The sequence below is a fragment of the Caretta caretta genome, chromosome 8 (assembly GCF_965140235.1).
Source record: "Caretta caretta isolate rCarCar2 chromosome 8, rCarCar1.hap1, whole genome shotgun sequence".
Taxonomy (NCBI): domain Eukaryota; kingdom Metazoa; phylum Chordata; order Testudines; family Cheloniidae; genus Caretta; species Caretta caretta.
In genome coordinates this window covers 30,808,650-30,829,306 of record NC_134213.1, presented here as the reverse complement: position 1 = coordinate 30,829,306, position 20,657 = coordinate 30,808,650, and the positions used below count along the sequence as shown (strand labels likewise).

At 45.5% G+C, this 20,657-nt stretch overlaps 1 protein-coding gene across 1 annotated transcript in view; it reads right to left on the bottom strand.

Moving 5' to 3' along the window:
- SPDL1 (spindle apparatus coiled-coil protein 1) overlaps positions 1 to 845 on the bottom strand; it is a 50,978-nt gene extending 50,133 nt beyond the window's left edge. The window contains exon 1 of the mRNA XM_048861125.2: positions 743 to 845. The gene's annotated coding sequence lies outside the window, so the exon portion shown is untranslated. The remainder of the gene's footprint in view (positions 1 to 742) is intronic.
- Between the last annotated feature and the right edge of the window lie 19,812 nt (positions 846 to 20,657).

The following is a 20,657-nucleotide window of genomic DNA, read 5'->3' as shown; positions in this document are numbered from 1 at the left end:
CTTTGCAACCTGAATGTTCTTCTAGGTTGGTCACTGGTTACACTGGCTATTCTCAGTGGTGGCAGATGACAGAACAAGGAGCAATGGTCTCAAGTTGCAGTGGGGGAGGTTTAGGTTGGATATTAGGAAAAACTTTTTCACTAGGAGGGTGGTGAAGCACTGGAATGGGTTACCAAGGGAGGTGGTAGACTCTCCATCCTTAGAGGTTTTTAAGGCGCGGCTTGACAAGGCCCTGGCTGGGATGATTTAGTTGGGGCTGGTTTTGTTTTGAGCAGGGGGTTGGACTAGATGACTTACTGAGGTCCCTTCCACCCCTGTTCTTCTATGATTTTATAAGTAATCTAGCACAAAGAGGCATAATGAGAGCTCCTGAGGTCCCTTCCACCGCTGTTGTTCTATGATTCTACACACAAAACTCAGTCTACTGCGGAGTCTGGCAGGCTCAACCACTGCCCCACACCAGCCGCCGCAGAGGGGAGAGCGGAGAACGAAAGAAAGGACAGTCAGCTCCGACCTCGCCCACCCAGCTCCGACCCCCACCAGGCACCGCCAGCGACCTCCACCCGGAGAAGGGGGGACTCCGCGCGCCCAGCTCCGGCCCCCGCCTGCCCGGGGAAGGGGACAACCCAAAACCGCCCCCAGTCCGGGACAGCTAACGGCAGCCGCCGGCGCCAGCCCTCAGGGGAGAGCAGCAGCGGCGGCAGTGAAGACACCGGGCAGCCCCCAGGCCTCTCCCGCTTACTCGGCCCAGCCCGGCCCGCAAGGAGGCTTTCAGATCTGGCTCCGCTCGCCGCGTTCAAATTCGGCTCCAGTTCTAGCCTTTCCCCACAAACCTCGCGATAACACACTCCACCCCGCCCATCATTCCTCTTAGCGCGTCAACGCGCACGCGTCCACAGACCCCCTACTCCCCCCGAATACGTGCGCTCACCACCATGTAGGTGCGTGAGCTTTGGATCGCAGTACGCAGGCGCAGAATACAGCAAAATCCCATTGCGCATGTGCGAAGCCCATAACTGACGCGAGCGGGCCAGCCGCCCTCCAAGCAGCGCCGGCAGAAGCGGCTGTCCCAGGTGGATCGGGCGGCTTGTGGGAGTACGGGGCACTGACCCCTTCGCGTGCGCCTGCTTGCAGCACCGGGGCGAGCAGCGGTGCGCGACAGCACCCACCTCACTGCAACTGGGACGAGTTGCCTACCCTGAGACGTATTTTTGTCCCTTTCAGTGCCTCTCCTGCGCTGATTAAGCTCCGTGCGGTGCTGAACACACCAAATGGGTGTGTCCCACGAGATGGGTGTGGATCGCCGCGTGCACCAAAGTGCCACACTAGAATTCCCCCACGTGGACGCTGCAGGCCTGAAGTTCTTACTCCATAGTGATGTGGTCCTGTTTGAAGAGGGAAATGCGAATGTGAACTGGGACTCTTGTTCATGTTTGCAGCATCCATGCCACCAGTGGACGAGAAGCTGGATATGAGTCAGCAGTGTGCCCTTGTTGACAAGAAGGTGAACAGCATTTTGGGCTGTATAATTAGGAGCATTGCCAGCAGATCAAGGGACGTGATCATTCCCCTCTATTTGACATTGGTGAGGCCTCATGTGGAGTACTGTGTCCAGTTTTGGGCCCCACACTACAAGAAGGATGTGGAAAAATTGGAAAGCATCCAGCGGAGGGCAGCAAAAATGATTAGGGGGCTGGAACACATGACTTATGAGGAGAGGCTGAGGGAACTGGGATTGTTTAGTCTGCAGAAGAGACGATGAGGGGGGATTTGATAGCGGCTTTCAACTACCTGAAGGAGGGGTTCCAAAGAGGATGGCTCTAGATCAGGGTGGGCAAACTTTCTTTGCTAAGGGCCACATCTGGGTGGGGAAATTGTATGCAGGGCTGAAGCAGGCGGTTGGGGTGTGGTGTGCAGGAACAGACTTAGCGCAAGGGATTGGAGCAGAGGAGGGGTGTGGAGTGTCTGAGGGGGCTCAGGGAAGGGGGTTGGGGTGCAGAGTGTAGGAAGGGGCTCAGGGAAGGGGGTTAGGGTGCAGGAGAGGTGTGAAGTGCAGACAGGGGACTTAGGGTTGGGGGGCAGGAGGGATTCAGGCTCTAGCCTGGCACCGCTTACCTAAAGCGGCTCTGGGGCCGCAGCGGTGCGCACTGGGGCCAGGGCAGGCTCCCTGCACGCCTGCCCTGGCCCCAGGTGGCGCTGCTCCAGGAAGCGGCCTGCATAGCCCCAGTGGGGGGTGGGGTTGGCACAGGGCGCTGTGCACTGCCCTTGCCATGCCTCCAGGTACCTCCCCTGAAGCTCCCATTGGCCATGGTTCCCTGTTCCTAGCCAGTGGGAGCTGTGGGGGGTGGGGCCCAGAGGCAAGGGCAATGCACAGAGCCCTCCGCCCCCTGGAGCCCCAGGGATGTGGTGCTGGCGTGGGGCTTGCAGCACCATGGGGGGCAAGCCTGCAGGCCGGATTGAGGCCGCAGGCCACAGTTCGCCCACCCTGATCTAGACTGTTCTCAGTGGTATCAGATGACAGAACAAGGAGTAATGGGGGTGGTTTAGGTTGGATGTTAGGAAAAGCTTTTTCACTGGGAGGGTGGTGAAGCGCTGGAATGGATTATTTAGGAAGGTGGTGGAATCTCCTTCCTTAATGGTTTTCAAGGTCAGGCTTGACAAAGCCCTGGCTGGAATGATTTAGTTGGGGATCAGTCCTGCTTTGAGCAGGGGGTTGGACTAGATGACCTCCTGAGGTCGCTTCCAACCCTGATATTCTATGAGTTACAGCACTGCTGTCTGTATCCCCTAGTCCAAACTGCAGGACTATGTAAACTTGCCAAAGTTTTAGTTTTGAAACTGACAGGGTCGTGGAGCCCAAGTTACCAGGAAGTAGGCTAAGTGTTTAAGTAACTATGGACAAGTGGCCCCATCACAGCTCCTCTGGTGGTCTCGTGGTAGCCCTGCCTGCAGTCCTTCATCTCAAGTTTCCTTTCTTGGATCCCCAAATAAACTCCATGCAGGGTTTTTTCCAGTCAATCACAACAGCCCTGCTTAGGGTCCAATTTATTAAGTTCAAAACAAAACACAAGGCTTCTCTTCAGCTGCATACAGACTAAACTCCCCTGGTCTGGTCGGAGTCCCTCCTGTCATAACAGACTACTCCCAGCCCTTCTCATCTGGAGCAGTTCCCCTGGCTTCAGGGTCTTCCTAACAGGGGTGTCTCATTCTCTGCAGTCTCACTCCAGCACCCAAAGCTGCCCCCTTAATAGAACCACCTTCTGCTCTTTAAAAGAAATAGCCCTACTACGGGGGAATCAGGCTAATTTTTTTTTACTAGGGGAGGGGAGAATACAACAGCATTGAGGGGTGCAGTGAAGACGGTTCAAACTAAAATGGGGAGGGGCACAAGCACATGGGAGGGGGCATGGGTGCACGGAGTGAGAGGCTAAGCAGGCTAGAGGTAGGACAGGGAAGCCAAGGGACTAGCTTCAGAGGCTGGGGTGGGGCAAACAAACTGAAGCTAGTAATGGGGGGCTGAGGCAAAGAGGAGGTGCAAAAGGCTGAGAGGGGCAAATAGCAAGGGGCAAAGCTGTGGGGTGGGCAGTCGAAATGGGGGGGAGGCACATGCACGCATGTGCGCTTGCACAAAAGGGTCCTTGTTTGGGCTGGCTGCTGCTCCTGGCCCAAATGGTGGAAGCGGGGCGTGGCAAGCCAAGCAAGCAGCTGAGTCTAGAGGCAGGAGCTGAGGCAGACGGTAAACAGCCAGTGGGGGTAGGGGAGCAGTGGGGGACACACAGATGGAACCGGGGGGCAGGCTCCACACCACACCCCATGTCCCCACAAACACAGTCAAAACCCCCACTACAAAAGTACAGTTCGAAAGTTACTCAGTCCATGATGGCCCCCTCCACGGTCGTCTGCAAAGTCTCTCAGTGCTCCCTGACTGGTAGATGGTCCTCTTCTTCTCCTCCTTGGGCCTCCAGCAACTCCTTAGCCGCAGCTCCAGGAGGCAGTCTGGTGGCCAGGCAGGAAGGACCCCTCACAGGTGGTGGTGGAGGTGATGGTGCCTGCAGCAGCAACAGCTGGGGCTGGAGTCCCTCACTTCCCCTCCCCGGAATTCCTGGAATTCATGGAGGAATTCTGTGCCACTGCACCTATGCAGAATTTATGTCCCCTGCAGATTTATTTGCTTCCCTGCAGAAAAATGACTTTCTGGTGGGGGACCAAAGGGAAGTCACAAGTGTGGTAATGGGGTTCTCCCCAGCAATATGTTTCAGATGCTCAGGGCTGGGACTGGGGAAGACCCAGCTGTGGCTCCTACCCTGTGCCAGGCTCAGCTGCTAGTCCTGGGTGGATTGGGGAGGACAGGACTTCCTCTTCCTCTGTACATCATCCGGGGACACACTCCTCCTCTCTCTCTCACACGGACACACACCTCCTCAGCTGTATGGGGAGGGATCCCTGTACAGGGAACCACACCTGCCATATGCCTAAGTTGCATGCATCCAGATCCCCCCACCATACCGAGATCCTCCTGCTGAGCCTCACTCCCCTACACTCAGAACCCTGCCCCAATGAGCCCCATTTCCCCTGTACCATCTGATGAGCCACCTCACCAAGCCCCAACCAGCTGCACCTGGATCCCTACTCCACTGAACCCCCCTCCCCCAGCATCTGGATCCCCCACTGAGCCCCCCACACCCAGACGCCCTACCAAGCTGTATCCTCCCCTGACCTCCCCCCACCTGCTGAGCTCCAACCACCTTCACTGAGACCCTGCCGCAGAGTCCCATTACCATTACACCCAGAACCGCCCCCCCAACCAAGCTCCTGTGCAACCAGACCCCTCCCCCACACCCAGATCCACCACTGAGCCAGCCACACCCAGATTGCCCCGCATAGACCCCTCTCAACCCACACCTAGATCCCGCACACGTTAAGCCCCTCCACACTTGGATCCTGCTTTGCTGAGCTTGCCTGCCCACGTGAAGGGGCAGGGCCCTGGGGTGTTTCTGGGGCAGACCTGGTCCTTGCGCTGGAGCAGGGTTGAGTGCAGCCTCACTGCTGAGTGTGTTCCCCAGCCGGGGGGTGGGAGGAGAAAAGGAGCTGTACTGTGATCTCCCACCTCTGTCCAGCCAGTGGCCTGTGCTACTCACTGCCATGCTGGAGCCTCCACATTTATTTGACAAATAAAACTTGCAGAATTTTAAAATATTGTGCACAGAATTTTAATTTTTTTGGCACAGAATGCACCCTCAGGAATATCATATGGTTATCAGACTAGACTTGCCCCCATGCTCTCCAGCCCAAGGGCAAGCCATCCTATTAAGGTCATTTTGGAAAATGACAGGTTTCAGAGGAACAGCCGTGTTAGTCTGTATTCGCAAAAAGAAAAGGAGTACTTGTGGCACCTTAGAGACTAACCAATTTATTTGAGCATGAGCTTTCGTGAGCTACAGCTCACTTCATCAGATGTATACCGTGGAAACTGCAGCAGACTTTATATACACACAGAGAATATGAAACAATACCTCCTCCCACCCCACTGTCCTGCTGGTAATAGCTTATCTAAAGTGATCAACAGGTGATCAAAAAAACTTCAAATCCAGACTCCAGCGAGAAACTGCTGAATTGGAATTCATTTGCAAATTGGATACTATTAATTTAGGCTTAAATAGAGACTGGGAGTGGCTAAGTCATTATGCAAGGTAGCCTGTTTCCTCTTGTTTTTTCCTACCCTCCCTCCCCCAGATGTTCTGGTTTAACTTGGATTTAAACTTGGAGAGTGGTCAGTTTAGATGAGCTATTACCAGCAGGAGAGTGAGTTTGTGTGTGTATGGGGGTGGGGGGGATGTGAGAAAACCTGGATCTATGCAGGAAATAGCCTGACTTGATTATGTAAAGAGTTGTCACTTTGGATGGGCTAGCACCAGCAGGAGAGTGAATTTGTGTGGGGGGGTGGAGGGTGAGAAAACCTGGATTTGTGCTGGAAATGGCCCACCTGTTGATCACTTTAGATAAGCTATTACCAGCAGGACAGTGGGGTGGGAGGAGGTATTGTTTCATATTCTCTGTGTGTATATAAAGTCTGCTGCAGTTTCCATGGTATACATCTGATGAAGTGAGCTGTAGCTCACGAAAGCTCATGCTCAAATAAATTGGTTAGTCTCTAAGGTGCCACAAGTACTCCTTTTCTTTTTGGAAAATGAGACTTCTGTTCCTAAGTTTCTTTAGCACTTTTAGAAATATCAAAAGCAAAAATTTTGACAATGATAAGGAAAAGGTTTTGGCATTTTAAAGGAGAGGACAGCAGAAATTCTTGTGTTTGCCATGTTCACAATCAGGATTGGTTGTAGTACAAAGACAGCTGTGTATCGAAGACAGTGGAAGAGGAGTCTTTCATATCACAGCACTGGTGACTAGACAGATTAGAGAGCAGCAGCCATTCAAGAGACCACTTTTTGCATCCCCACCCCTCCAAAAAAAATAATAAAAACCTTAATATCTGGGTGTATCTTAGCACAATTTCTGGCTTGAAGAAATAAGCATATTGATGTAAAATGTCTTGCAATGCTGTAAACAGACTGTAAATGGACACTAGTCTGTTGTTTGTGTCAAACTGGACAAAAAAATTCAGCAGACTTAAGATGCAAAGCCACAACGCAATTTGGAAAGTATTACTAGCATACGGTTAAAATGCTAGGGAGAATGCCAATAAAGGTAAAGAGCCAAAACAAGGTATTAAATTTTACTCTACTAAAGCAAAGGTTTTAGTAGAAATTGGATTAACAAGTTAAATTTAGACTAGTTTAGAGAGGCAAGGTGGACAGGTTAATTAAAATGGGAGCTAGGAGCCAAAAAATCCTTTGTTCTAATCCTGTTCTGCCATGTTCACTGTATAAGCAATTGCTCTTTATGCCCATTGCTCAACTTTCTTGTCATAAAACAGGGGTAACACTTCCTTACTTATCAGGTGAATTATAAATATTTGTCAATATTAGTACATCTTGGAAAATAAGGTATTTTGTAAAGGCTAAGTATTATTATAATAGCCCATTAGAGGAACTGTACACTAAATATGTTTTAACAAAACACATTTAGTGCACTGTTGCTTTAATGTAATGGAGGCAAAATGGTAACATGTATTTTAGAAAAAGTCATTCTAAGATTCTGTAAAGCCAGTCTACTGCCTTAAATATCCATTAAAGTCATGAGTCAGAATATTTAAGCAGCTGGAAAATCTCCAAACAATCTTCTCTATTGCTCATACCATTTGTGTGTACCCAAGACAAATGAAGGAGTAATTCATACCAACTGCAAAGTGACCAGTTAATTTTTAGATGTAAAATATTTCCCCATTAGCCACCTCAGAATTGGTTTTCCTTGCTACAGCATTTTAAGACACTGACTTGGGTACTTCAGACTTGCATTTCCTAACAAAATTGTGCTCCCTAAAAGTTATACAGAAGGAGATAATAGAATAACCTACTTTTCTACAGAGAAAAGGATGTAAAAGCATTGGTCCAATAACACACTTCATGGAAATAAATTGTAGCTGTTGTGACGGGGCAAGGCCAGATGACTATAGAAAAGCAGTGGGAGATAGATATATTAGCTCCAGGCTAAACAAATCCCTGGTACCAGGATAAGTGAAATGGCAGCTGCTCCAGGTCAATTAAGACACCTGGGGCCAATTAAGAACTTTCCAGAAGGCAGGGAGAATGCTAGGTTGATTGGGACACCTGAAGCCAATTAGGGGCTGGCTGAAACTAGTTAAAAGCCTCCCAGCCAGTCAGGTGGGTGTGGATGTCAGGAGCTCTGGGAGGAAGCTGTGCTGTTGGAGAGACTGAGTAGTACACACCATATCAGGCACAAGGGAGGAATCCCTGAGGTAAGGGTGAAGTGGAGCTTGAGGAAGTGGGGGCTGCTGTGGGGAAGTAGCCTGGGGAACTGTATGTGTCATGTTTCTAAAAGGTCAGCTACCATAGCTGATACTATTAGGGTCCCTGGGCTGGAGCCTGGAGTAGAGGGTGGGCCTGGGCTCCCCCTCCCCCTCCCTGATTAATCACTAAGACTGGGAAACAACAGAGACTGTGCATGGGAGGATAGCTTCTCCTCACCTACCTCACTGGCTTATGATGAAAATGGCTCAGTAGACTGTGACCCTTGTCCCTAGAAAAAGAAGGGTTATGTGGAGGGTCACAGTGAGCCTCTGAGGCTAGCAAAATCTGCCAGGAAACGTGGGACCCATGGAGGCAAGGATAGAGCTTTGTCACAATGTGTAGAACACTGTATCAGTTACTATTAAATCTTTGGAAGAGTGTGGGATTTGCAGTGTGGAGAATGACAATCAATGGAAATGTATAAAATTTTCCACTACTGTGAACAATGAAAATATAATTATGACTGAAAAAAATGTTGAGTTTCTATCACTATTAAACTCCACTGTACTAGGAGGCCTCTAGAGGAGAAAAAGGCTTGTGATCTTCTTTTATTGTTCTAGTGTAACAATTTTTAATTACTTTATGAAATTTGTAATTATTGTGAAGGAGTGTAGTGAAGGGAAAATGCAGGAAAGGCTACTTGCCTCTTAGAACTTCTTGTGTAAAGTGGCCTTTATGCACTGATCAAACATTTTGGTCTGAATAATTTTTTCTTCTTCTTGCTAGGTATCTTAGTGACTGACATTTCAGTGAATGAGGTTTAAGTGTGTGTTTTCAATGCACATTTCATTTTCATTTCTTGTAGCCCACATGTACAGCTGAATTAGTATCTTGGGTTTTGCTAATCATTCCCCCACCCCCATCTGATCCCCATAATCGCCACCTTTTTCTGTGGTACCACTTCTAGAAATCCAGTTGCTACTCTGATCTTTTGTATTTTCCTTGGGAAGTGGCTACTACATTTAAGTATAGTTTGTGCATTCATTTTTCAATTTCATAGAATCATAGAATATCAGGGTTGGAAGGGACCTCAGGAGGTCATCTAGTCTAACCCCCTACTCAAAGCAGGACTAATCCCCAATTAAATCATCCCAGCCAGGGCTTTGTCAAGTCTGACCTGAAAAACTTCTAAGGAAGGAGATTCTACCACCTCCCTAGGTAACGCATTCCAGTGTTACACCACCCTCCTAGTGAAAAAAGTTTTCCTAATATCCAACCTAAACCTCGCCCACTGCAACTTGAGACCATTACTCCTTGTCCTGTCCTCTTCTACCACTGAGAATAGTCTAGAACCATCCTCTCTGGGACCACCTCTCAGGTAGTTGAAAGCAGCTATCAAATCCCCCTTCATTCTTCTCTTCTGCAGACTAAACAATCCCAGTTCCCTCAGCTTCTCCTCATAAGTCATGTGTTCCAGACCCCTAATCATTTTTGTTGCCCTTCGCTGGACTCTCTCCAATTTATCCACATCCTTCTTGAAGTGTGGGGCCCAAAACTGGACACAGTACTCCAGATGAGGCCTCACCAATGTCGAATAGAGGGGGATGATCACGTCCCTCAATCTGCTCGCTATGCCCCTCCTTATACACCCCAAAATGCCATTGGCCTTCTTGGCAACAAGGGCACACTGCTGACTCATATCCAGCTTCTCGTCCACTGTCACCCCTAAGTCCTTTTCCGGAGAACTGCTGACTAGCCATTCGGTCCCTAGTCTGTAGCGGTGCATTGGGTTCTTCCATCCTAAGTGCAGGACCCTGCACTTATCCTTATTGAACCTCATCAGATTTCTTTTGGCCCAATCCTCTAATTTGTCTAGGTTCCTCTGTATCCTATCCCTACCCTCCAGCGTATCTACCACTCCTCCTAATTTAGTATCATCCGCAAATTTGCTGAGAGTGCAATCCACACCATCCTCCAGATCATTTATGAAGATATTGAACAAAACCGGCCACAGGACCGACCCCTGGGGCACTCCACTTGACACCGGCTGCCAACTAGACATGGAGCCATTGATCACTACCCGTTGAGCCCAACAATCTAGCCAACTTTCTACCCACCTTATAGTGCATTCATCCAGCCCATACTTCTTTAACTTGCTGACAAGAATACTGTGGGAGACAGTGTCAAAAGCTTTGCTAAAATCAAGAAACAACACATCCACTGCTTTCCCTTCATCCACAGAACCAGTAATCTCATCATAGAAGGCGATTAGATTAGTCAGGCATGACCTTCCCTTGGTGAATCCATGCTGACTGTTCCTGATCACTTTCCTCCCATGTAAGTGCTTCAGGATTGATTCCTTGAGGACCTGCTCCATGATTTTTCTGGGGACTGAGGTGAGGCTGACTGGCCTGTAGTTCCCAGGATCCTCCTCCTTCCTTTTTTTAAAGATTGGCACTACATTAGCCTTTTTCCAGTCATCTGGGACTTCCCCCGTTCGCCATGAGTTTTCAAAGATAATGGCCAATGGCTCTGCAATCACAGCCTCCAATTCCTTTAGCACTCTCGGATGCAAGGCGTCCGGCCCCATGGACTTGTGCACATCCAGCTTTTCTAAATAGTCCCTAACCACCTCTTTCTCCACAGAGGGCTGGCCATCTACTCCCCATGCTGTGATGCCCAGTGCAGTAGTCTGGGAGCTGACCTTGTTCGTGAAGACGGAGGCAAAAAAAGCATTGAGTACATTAGCTTTTTCCACATCCTCTGTCACTAGGTTGCCTCCCTCATTCAGTAAGGGGCCCACACTTTCCTTGGCTTTCTTCTTGTTGCCAACATACCTGAAGAAACCCTTCTTGTTACTCTTGACATCTCTTGCTAGCTGCAGCTCCAGGTGCAATTTGGCCCTCCTGATTTCATTCCTACATGCCCGAGCAATATTTTTATACTCTTCCCTGGTCGTATGTCCAACCTTCCACTTCTTGTAAGCTTCTTTTTTATGATTAAGATCTGCTAGGATTTCATCATTAAGCCAAGCTGGTTGCCTGCCATATTTATGTAGATATATACAAGTTAACTGTGGCTACCAACTTTATCAACATATACTCTTCACATATCCCTTTCTGTGACAACTTTGTGTACAGCTGACCTGATACAGAATGTAAACACAAGCTTTTGTCTTGTCCTCTCAGTGTTAGCCATGCCAGTACATAAATGTTCCTTAACAGCAATTATGGCAAGTAGGTGGATTTGTTTTCAATTTCCTAGATAAAGGAAACTAAGAGCTTTTGGGTTATCTCTACCTGGCAATAGCTTAGTCAGCCTTCATATCACTAGTAACATAGGGCTAGACTAAATTAGTTTAGGAGCCACTCCACTTCTGAGGTAACATCCTCCAAATTCAGTGGAGAGTGGGCAAGTTTGTTGTAAGCAATTTTTCTAGAAGTAGGTAATTGGTAGTTATTTTGAGTACTATGGCACAACTGAGACAGCAAGTGAAGTGTTGGGTGTGGGGGTGTCATCCTTTATCCTGCATCATTAGTTTCCTCTGTGCTTGCCCTTTCTATCAGTACTATTTAATGAAGTGTTAATGGTTTTTAAACACAAATTTAAAACCTTGTCATTTCACCCCATATTGAAACCTCAGAGGATATCATAACCCTACTGAAGTAAATGGGAAAATTTACATTTACTTCTGTGGAGTGAGGATTTCATCCCTTTTATTTATGATTCTTAAATTGGCATGAAACCAGCAAGAGTTCTTCTTGCATGAGGCATTTTTAGTTTTAAATTAAATCCAGTTCATGGATTCAATCTTTTGAGCATAGTTAAACACTAAAAAAAAAGACTGGTATTAATGCTGCTGGAGTTTGAAAGAGACCACATGCTTACAGCACAGCTTGAAAGCCAATAATATCTTGTTTATAATGCCAGCTGAACTAATGAGCGACTCTGACCTCACGCAAGTCAGCCATCCCAGATAAAAACAGGACCTGTTCGGAAAAATTGAGATGCAATACCTGTTGTTCAGAGTATATTCGTAGATATGTTTCCTGAAATGCAAATTAGTTCTTTTGCTATGTAATGGCATTAAAAAGGCACCCATGTACTACTATGAGCAGCTTTGATAGGATATAAACCTAAACAAAGACTAAAACAGCATCAAATCTCCAGAATAACTGCAGCTCCTTGCGGAGTAAAATCCAGTAGGTTGTTCTTTCACCTCCAAAGCTCCTTCCTTCATATCTTTACTTACACCATGTGCACCATTAGCATCAGCCCTCTTCAGAAAGTCCAGGAAGCAAAATGAGTCTTGTAGCCTATTCTGAAGGTCAACAACCCCAGACTATTTCAATCCAAGGGCAGAAGTTTCACCTCAAAGGCTCTCTCCCGCCCCCCTGCATATCACAGAAGATCTTCTACCCCAGCATCCTCTCAAATTAAGGGGACTCAATCTAGTATCTCTATTGACCAAAAGTTTTTGAAGTAAGTAGAGTTTGTACATCACAGGAGACAAAAATGTTACCTTCTCTAACTTCACATGGCAGCATCAGGAGCAAGTGTTTCAAGGATGGTTTGAGAATCCCTGTAATGCGCAATTTTGTGGAATAACTGCCCCCGGGAAACATTCTTCCTATTCTTAAACTGATAGTATTGTATTTGCACCCTAAAGGGCAGTATTTTTATTCTTATATTTATATATTATCCTAAATACTGGGATGTTATCCATAACATTATTTATCACTTTTATTAATTCTGATAAGATATAAAGGCAACAGATTTTATTTTCTGCCCTCTTGTTGTTTTATGAGTAGAGTTGTCGATTAATCAGTTAACTCACATGATTAAAAAAATTAATCCCAATTAACTGCACTTTTAAATAGAATGCCAATTGGAATTTATTAAATATTTTAGATGCTTTTCTACATTTTCAAATATACTGATTTCAGTTACAACACAGAATACGTGTACAGTGCTCACTTTATTTGAAAATGTAGGAAACATCCAAAATTAAATAAATGGTATTTTATTATTTAATCATGCAATTAATCATTTTTAATTGCTTGACAGCCCTAATTATGAGGTATCCTTAATGGGAATGCCTGACACCTTCTTCATACCTTCTCCTCCTACTACCACTAAAGAGGTAAGTAAGTTAGAGTAGATTTATGAATTTATTCTGTACATCAAAAATCAAGCAGTGACATTCCTAATTACCCTAAATTTGACTGCAAATAATATTTGCTTGTACAAGGCTGAGTTTTCATGTACTCAAAGTTCAGTAATTTAATGCAAAGACTTTAACTCTAAATGCTTTCTCCTCCTTCCTTAATAAAAAAAAAAAGTGCTGGGATATACTATTGGTAGATCACAGTGAGATAACCAATTAACTAATTCAAGGTCTTTGAAAAATAAGATTGAAATAATTATGCCTAACAATATTGTTGTTGATGCAAGACTAATTTTCTATCACAGTGGGAATTTAAACAAACCTTATCCTATTCTGCATCGTCAGGAATGTTTTAAGAACTCAGCATCTTAAACTTTGAAAATAAATGTTTTAAGTAAAGAGCTACAATTTTGTCCCATTATTCACTGGTTGAAATGGGGCAGAACATGCTAGCCTGCACTTTTAATAGTACAAGCAGCATTTGGATTGCTTACCAGGATTAGCAATCAAATTCAATTTAGGATGAAATCCCACTGTTTATACAATAGGTCATTTGCTGATGTAAGCAGAGTCAGAATGAGCTCTAACCTGACATCTGGTGGTAAGCTGTGGAAAAGGACTTCAGGGGCTGATCTTGTTTGCATGGACACACATCCCTAGCATGATGGGACTGCTTGCCCAAATGGTCACTTTGGCTGCTCTGGGATCCCCAGTCTTTGTTATTGGGGCAGGAGTAATAGTGTTATCCTGGTTATGTGAATCAAGGACAGTGGAACTGTCCTTGGCATTTTATGACAGAGGGACTCCCCCTCAACTAAGTAGCACTCGCTAGGCAAGGGACATGGGTTCCAAAGCCCAGTGAATTGAGAGAGGCTGGGGACGGGTATGTGTACTTAGTAGTGTGTGCACTCCTTCTAAGGGCCCTAAATACCACTTTGACCTCTCCATGATGTAATAACAGAGCTAATTTTGATTCAGTTAGGGGTCTTGTATGCTTCAGAGCTGAAATCACCTATTCCTAGAATTAGGCACTAGGCCTACTTTGGGCGAGTGGTTCTGAGTGCATCAGCACTGAAGCTCCCCTACTAAGAGTCTGTGTGCTTGTGAGAGGGGAAGTATTGCCTCTTAGAGGCGCCCAGAGGGGTGGTATGTAATTGTCTCAGGTCACTGGATGGGCACTCGAGACAGTTTTGCATTCTCTTATTGAAAAGAAACCCCTAGATACTGAACCCGGCCCTTGTTCCTGCTAACTCTGATGGGCAGAAGGGTTACATTTTGATATGAATATTAAATAGCTCACCAGCATGTCTGTAGCTCAATTGTGCCAGAGTAGCATTGTTAATAGTGCTTTCTTTAAATGACTGTTTAATTATCAATTCCATGTGACTACTTGCGCTCATATAATTGCAACAGTGCAGTATTAATGAATATTATTTTGGTAGCCTTAATGCCCTATATATATAAAGGGCTAAATAATGAATAGGCACCTAATAAAGAGGAGCCTTGCAGTCGCTATACTCGGTACTCTCTAGCCAAGATGCCATTGAATACAATGGGAGCTTTACCATTGGAAATATCTAACTTTAAAAAAACAAACGGGACAGTGTTTACTCAGGCTCTGCATTAATTTTAGTTGACTGGTTTTCCTGCAGCTAGTCCTTGAATCTATTTCTTTGTACATGATCCTTACATATTTATAAAAGTTTTTCAGATTTATTTAAAAACAGAAAAAACAGGAGGAGATTTAGTTGACTGAATGTTAGATATCCTGGTTTTGCTATGACATTTTTAATTTCATTGTACCTCTCCTCTACTTGTTTCTAACTGAGTGGACAGGTTTTCCTTCCGTTTTCAGGAGTATCAAGCTGTGCCACACCCTTCCATATTGCTTCTGTGACAAAGGCAAAGGAGACCTCTTTCCCTAAAAGCACATGTTGGGCATTATCTCCTACGCAGAAGTATGGGGGAGGGCACATCAAGTATCAGGTCACTGCTGTGTGATGGTGAACTGATGTGTGGTGACTCTAGCCATAGCTAAGGGAGTCCCAAAGGCAGCTTAGATTAGCCAACCACAATTACTTTGCACCCTAACATACTACTTTCCACCCTGACAATCCCCCTGTATGGCTGTGTTTGGCACCTATAGTCCCTACTGGGGGAGTTCTCATCTGTGCAGTTAGAGCCAGATTCCAGCTCAGTTGTGCTGCTTAAACAACTCACCCAGATTGGGTGGAAGAATCTGGCCTTTAACCTTCAGGAGCAGACAATTTGCTGACTATCATTCCCTCCATCCATGAACTGTGACCCTCTCTAGTTTTCTGCACTGGCTTGATAATGCTTTAGGAATGAGAATTCCCAGAGCACACTAGGTTACAGGCAAGTCTGTCCCTTTAGCACAGTGCAGTATAGAGAGAGCCTAAAACATGAAGGAATACAAATTCCAATATGTGAATATTGGAGCCAAATCCTTGTCCCCTTCCTGCAGGAAAGAAACAAGCCATCCCCTGAACTGCGTATGGCAAAGGAAATATTTTGTGGAGAGGAACAGCTTCCCTTAAAGGCAACTTCAAGAAGATGTAAGGAAAAGGGTATATGAGAGTGGCTGAAACAAACGAAATGACTTTATGCTTTAAGATCAAATGCAACATTGCTTTGGTGCCTAAGGGTGAGATGGTTTTGCCAAAATGTATAAGAATGTGCAGTTATGACCCCCCCTAAAAAGTGACCTCTCAATACTTTGTAGATATCAACTGTATATAAAAACCACTTCTTGCAAGCCAAAAGAAGTAAAATTTGGCTTGTTTTTGTTGACTCATTAACCAAATTCTAGTTTTGACATCTAAGCCATTTAATTCAAAATGAAGTGTTCCCTAATAAAACAGTTGTACAAACTCTAGAAATACAACAACATTGCATGAGACTGAGTAGCTCTTAGCACGATAAAAGCTTGACCCAGAACCCATTGAAATCAATGGGAGGTTTTTCATTCTACTTCAATGGACATTGGTTAAGACCAGGGCCGGCTCTACAGTTTTTGCCACCCCAAGTCATGGAAAAAACCTGCTGCTGCAGACGGCAAAAGGAAGAAGCTGCCTCCAAATTGCTGCGGCAGCAGGTGGAATGCCTCCCCTTTCTAACTGCCACTCCAAGCAGGTGCTTGGAGTGGCAGTTAGAATACTGGTGTCTAGAGCCGGCCCTGGTTAAGACCCATAACATCTAAAGAAAGCTCCTTGCTCCACATTCACCAGTGGAGAGGAGTGCCATGCACAAGACTGAACTCTAGGTGTCTGCTGATAGCTGTGTGTGTTTAAGCATCTCACCTTAATCAGGGCATTCCTCTCAGTATTATAAACCATTCTTGTGTGTCAGGTAGATATAGAAATTGAGTGAAAATTAATCTTTCCAAGTGTACATAAGTTAAGGCAAGTGCTATTACAGATTTGTTTGAAGGTTTGGGGCAGCCCTTTCCTTACTGGTAGGAAAGGCTTTTAAGAAAATTGAATGGCTCTGTTTTTGTTTTCAATTACTGAAGATTTAAAAGCTATACTCATTAAATGGCTTTAATTTATGGCTCACATGATGCTCCTGCTGTTTCTATACACATGGGATGGCAGGGAATCCCAAAGAGAAGTGAAACAATGACAAGGGCTCTTTACCAACACGTTAATTGAGAAATAGGTCATTAAACTTCCTGCCTTGAGTGATATTCAGTTTCCTATAATTTCTGAATAGAAACCCATAGCTGAGCCAACATAATTACTGTACAGCCACTTTGTATTATGAAACAAAAAACTATACTTTGTCCCAGCCTCTGTATTGACCTTCTTTCCTGACTATCACATGAAAGCAGGTTAATGATGGGGGGGGGGGGGGGACTCTTAGGATGGGAGCAGGTTCTCACATATCACGTTTTTCAGAGATGACATTCAAACATTTTCCATACCCCAACACATTGTACTTTGGGGCTACCAGTTCTTCTTTCCTTTTTTGAGCGGTACATATTACAAAGTCTTCCAGCTCTCCTTTAATCTTAGAGTACCAGTCCTATGTCTGGCTGCAACCCAAAATACAATTTTGAAGGCCATGAGGCTGAGCTGTAATACTTTATAAATGTATATCAAGGGCTGCAGAGCACCATGGAAAGTGGGGAGAGGCATAAATTCCTCCTACCCCTGCCTGATCTTCCTCTTCTCATCTCAGGTCAAAGTGGTCGCCATGGCCCAGGTGCTCTTCCCTCAGCTCCATGGTCTATGCTGAATACTATCTGTTTAGTGAGATGGCTACCATATGGGTTAGTGAAATGCTTAATGTATGCATATGTTCATTTAGTTTAAGAGTGGGGGTATTAGGAAGCTCATGGGAAGGCAACACACTGTCCCCATATGGGCAACCTACTGGTCAACATGGCAGGACTCTGAAGCTGTTGGGCCTTCCTGAACTTCCAGGGGGATGGCCCTGGAAAGATAGAAAGATAGCCATGCAACTGTCAAAACAGATCTGTCATTTTAAAGTCCTTCTCCTCTCCCCCCCCACTATACTTTGTCTTCCTACTGTTAAGATTCAACGTACTTAACCTTTTCAAAAGGTTATCTGCTCACTGTATTAACCACTGGTCACAGTTCCTGAACAGAAGAATTGCAGAGGTTGAACTAAGTCAGGTCCGCTGAGTAATCATGGTTGATATGTCTCAGCTATAGGCTGGGGACAGAGTCAAAGGCTGGGGGGAAATCATGGTATTCCACTCCAGGAAGGTAAAGGCTGAAGGGTTACATATTGCAGGAGATGCAATCAAAGAGGCCAGCAGGGCCAAAAATGCAGCTAGCCCTGCAACCATGACAACTACCACAGCAGGACATCTAGAGAAGAGTAACTAGATAGTAATGCTGTCCATATATAGGACAATGACTTGTAACTAGTGCAGCAAGGAATCTAGGCAGGAAGCCAATAGTAGTACTGTAGCATGACATCCATGAATTAGTTAATTTTTAAATCAGCAGCTTTCAGAAAGTACTGACTGTGTCTGGTCTGCAAGGTATATTTACCCGATGAGAGTTCTGATGATTCAATACTTAATCAAATATGGTGTCAGTTTTTGGTAAGGAGCTAGGGGTCTTTTGCTGGAGTAGTCCAATTTTTTTGGATTCATTTTGCTTGTGTAATTTAACTTTTAAACAGCACAAATTTTTCATCTCGCTTCCATCTACTGTTTTCTGCTATCATAAGGTGGATGATACATAGGCATGTGTTTTTGATTGTAAAAATTCTTTTGAAAGAGGATAAATAAGTCTCAAGCTATGAGAAGTGAAGGGACATAAAGATGAGCAAGAAGAGAAGCTAGATTCCCTTGCCCTTTTGACAGGTTTCAGAGTAACAGCCGTGTTAGTCTGTCTTTGCAAAAAGAAAAGGAGTACTTGTGGCACCTTGGAGACTAACCAATTTATTTGAGCATGAGCTTTCGTGAGCTACAGCTCACTTCATCGGATGCGTACTGTGGAAACTGCAGAAGACATTATATACACACAGAGAGCATGAAACAATACCCCCTCCCATCCCACTGTCCTGCTGGTAATAGCTGATCTAAAGTGATCATCAAGTTGGGCCATTTCCAGCACAAATCCAGGTTTTCTCACCCTCCGCCCCCTCCTCCCCCCACACAAACTCTCTCTCCTGCTGGTAATAGCCCATCCAAAGTGACCACTCTCTTCACAATGTGTATAATAATCAAGGTGGGCCATTTCCTGCACAAATCCAGGTTCTCACCCCCCTCCAAAAACCACACACACAAACTCAATCTCCTGCTGGTAATAGCTTATCCAAAGTGACCACTCTCCCTACAACGTGCATGATAATCAAGGTGGGCCATTTCCAGCATAAATCCAGGTTTTCTCACACACACCCCCCCATACACACACAAACTCACTCTCCTGCTGGTAATAGCTCATCCAAAGTGACCACTCTCCCTACAATGTGCATGGTAATCAAGGTGGGTCATTTCCAGCACAGATCCAGGCTTTCTCACCCCCCCAGGAACACACACACACATAAACTCACTCTCCTGCTGGCAATAGCTCATCCAAACTGACCACTCTCCAAGTTTAAATCCAAGTTTAACCAGAACATCTGGGGGGGGGTAGGAAAAAGCAAGGGGAAATAGGCTACCTTGCATAATGACTTAGCCTCTCCCAGTCTCTATTTAAGCCTAAATTAATAGTATCCAATTTGCAAATGAATTCCAATTCAGCAGTTTCTCACTGGAGTCTGGATTTGAAGTTTTTTTTGTTGTAAGATAGTGACCTTCATGTCTGTGATTGCGTGACCAGAGAGATTGAAGTGTTCTCCGACTGGTTTATGAATGTTATAATTCTTGACATCTGATTTGTGTCCATTTATTCTTTTACGTAGAGACGGTCCAGTTTGACCAATGTAAATGGCAGAGGGGCATTGCTGGCACATGATGGCATATATCACATTGGTGGATGTGCAGGTGAACGAGCCTCTGATAGTGTGGCTGATGTTATTAGGCCCTGTGATGGTGTCCCCTGAATAGATATGTGGGCACAGTTGGCAACGGGCTTTGTTGCAAGGATAGGTTCCTGGGCTAGTGGTTCTGTTGTGTAGTATGTGGTTGTTGGTGAGTATTCGCTTCAGGTTGCGGGGCTGTCTGTAGGCAAGGACTGGCCTGTCTCCCAAGATTTGTGAGAGTGTTGGGTCATCCTTCAGGATAGGTTGTGGATCCTTAATAACGCGTTGGAGGGGTTTTAGTTGGGGGCTGAAGGTGACGGCTAGTGGAGTTCTGTTATTTTCTTTGTTAGGTCTGTCCTATAGTAGGTTACTTCTGGGAACTCTTCTGGCTCTATCAATCTGTTTCTTCACTTCCGCAGGTGGGTATTGTAGTTGTAAGAAAGCTTGATAGAGATCTTGTAGGTGTTTGTCTCTGTCTGAGGGGTTGGAGCAAATGCGGTTGTATTGCAGAGCTTGGCTGTAGACGATGGATCGTGTGGTGTGGTCAGGGTGAAAGCTGGAGGCATGTAGGTAGGAATAGCGGTCAGTAGGTTTCCGGTATAGGGTGGTGTTTATGTGACCATTGTTTATGTGGGGTGGGAGGGGGTATTGTTTCATGGTCTCTGTGTGTATATAATGTCTTCTGCAGTTTCCATGGTATGCATCCGATGAAGTGAGCTGTAGCTCACGAAAGCTCATGCTCAAATAAATTGGTTAGTCTCTAAGGTGCCACAAGTACTCCTTTTCTTTTTGCCCTTTTGAGCAATCCTCTTTTGAATTTGGCCAAAAGGTGGCAATATTGCTATGATCACCAAATGCTAAGAGATCAAAGACTGGGTTGTTATGGTGATATTAGGGAAATTAGCAAGATTCTATTTTGTATCCCTATCTTCCATTTTGAAAAAGCAAGAGTCACACTACCCTTAAACAGAAACTGCAGGTCACATAGCACTAAAATAGAATTGGCAGAGAAGGGGTAGCAACAGCAGATTGTAACACTGAGAAAAAGGCTAGAAATAGAACTGTCCATTTAGAATGTGTTGGTGTGCATCCAAGAAAGATTGGACAGAAAGATATGAGCAGAAGTGTCTCAAAAGTTCTAACAGGATGGTATAAAAGTCAGT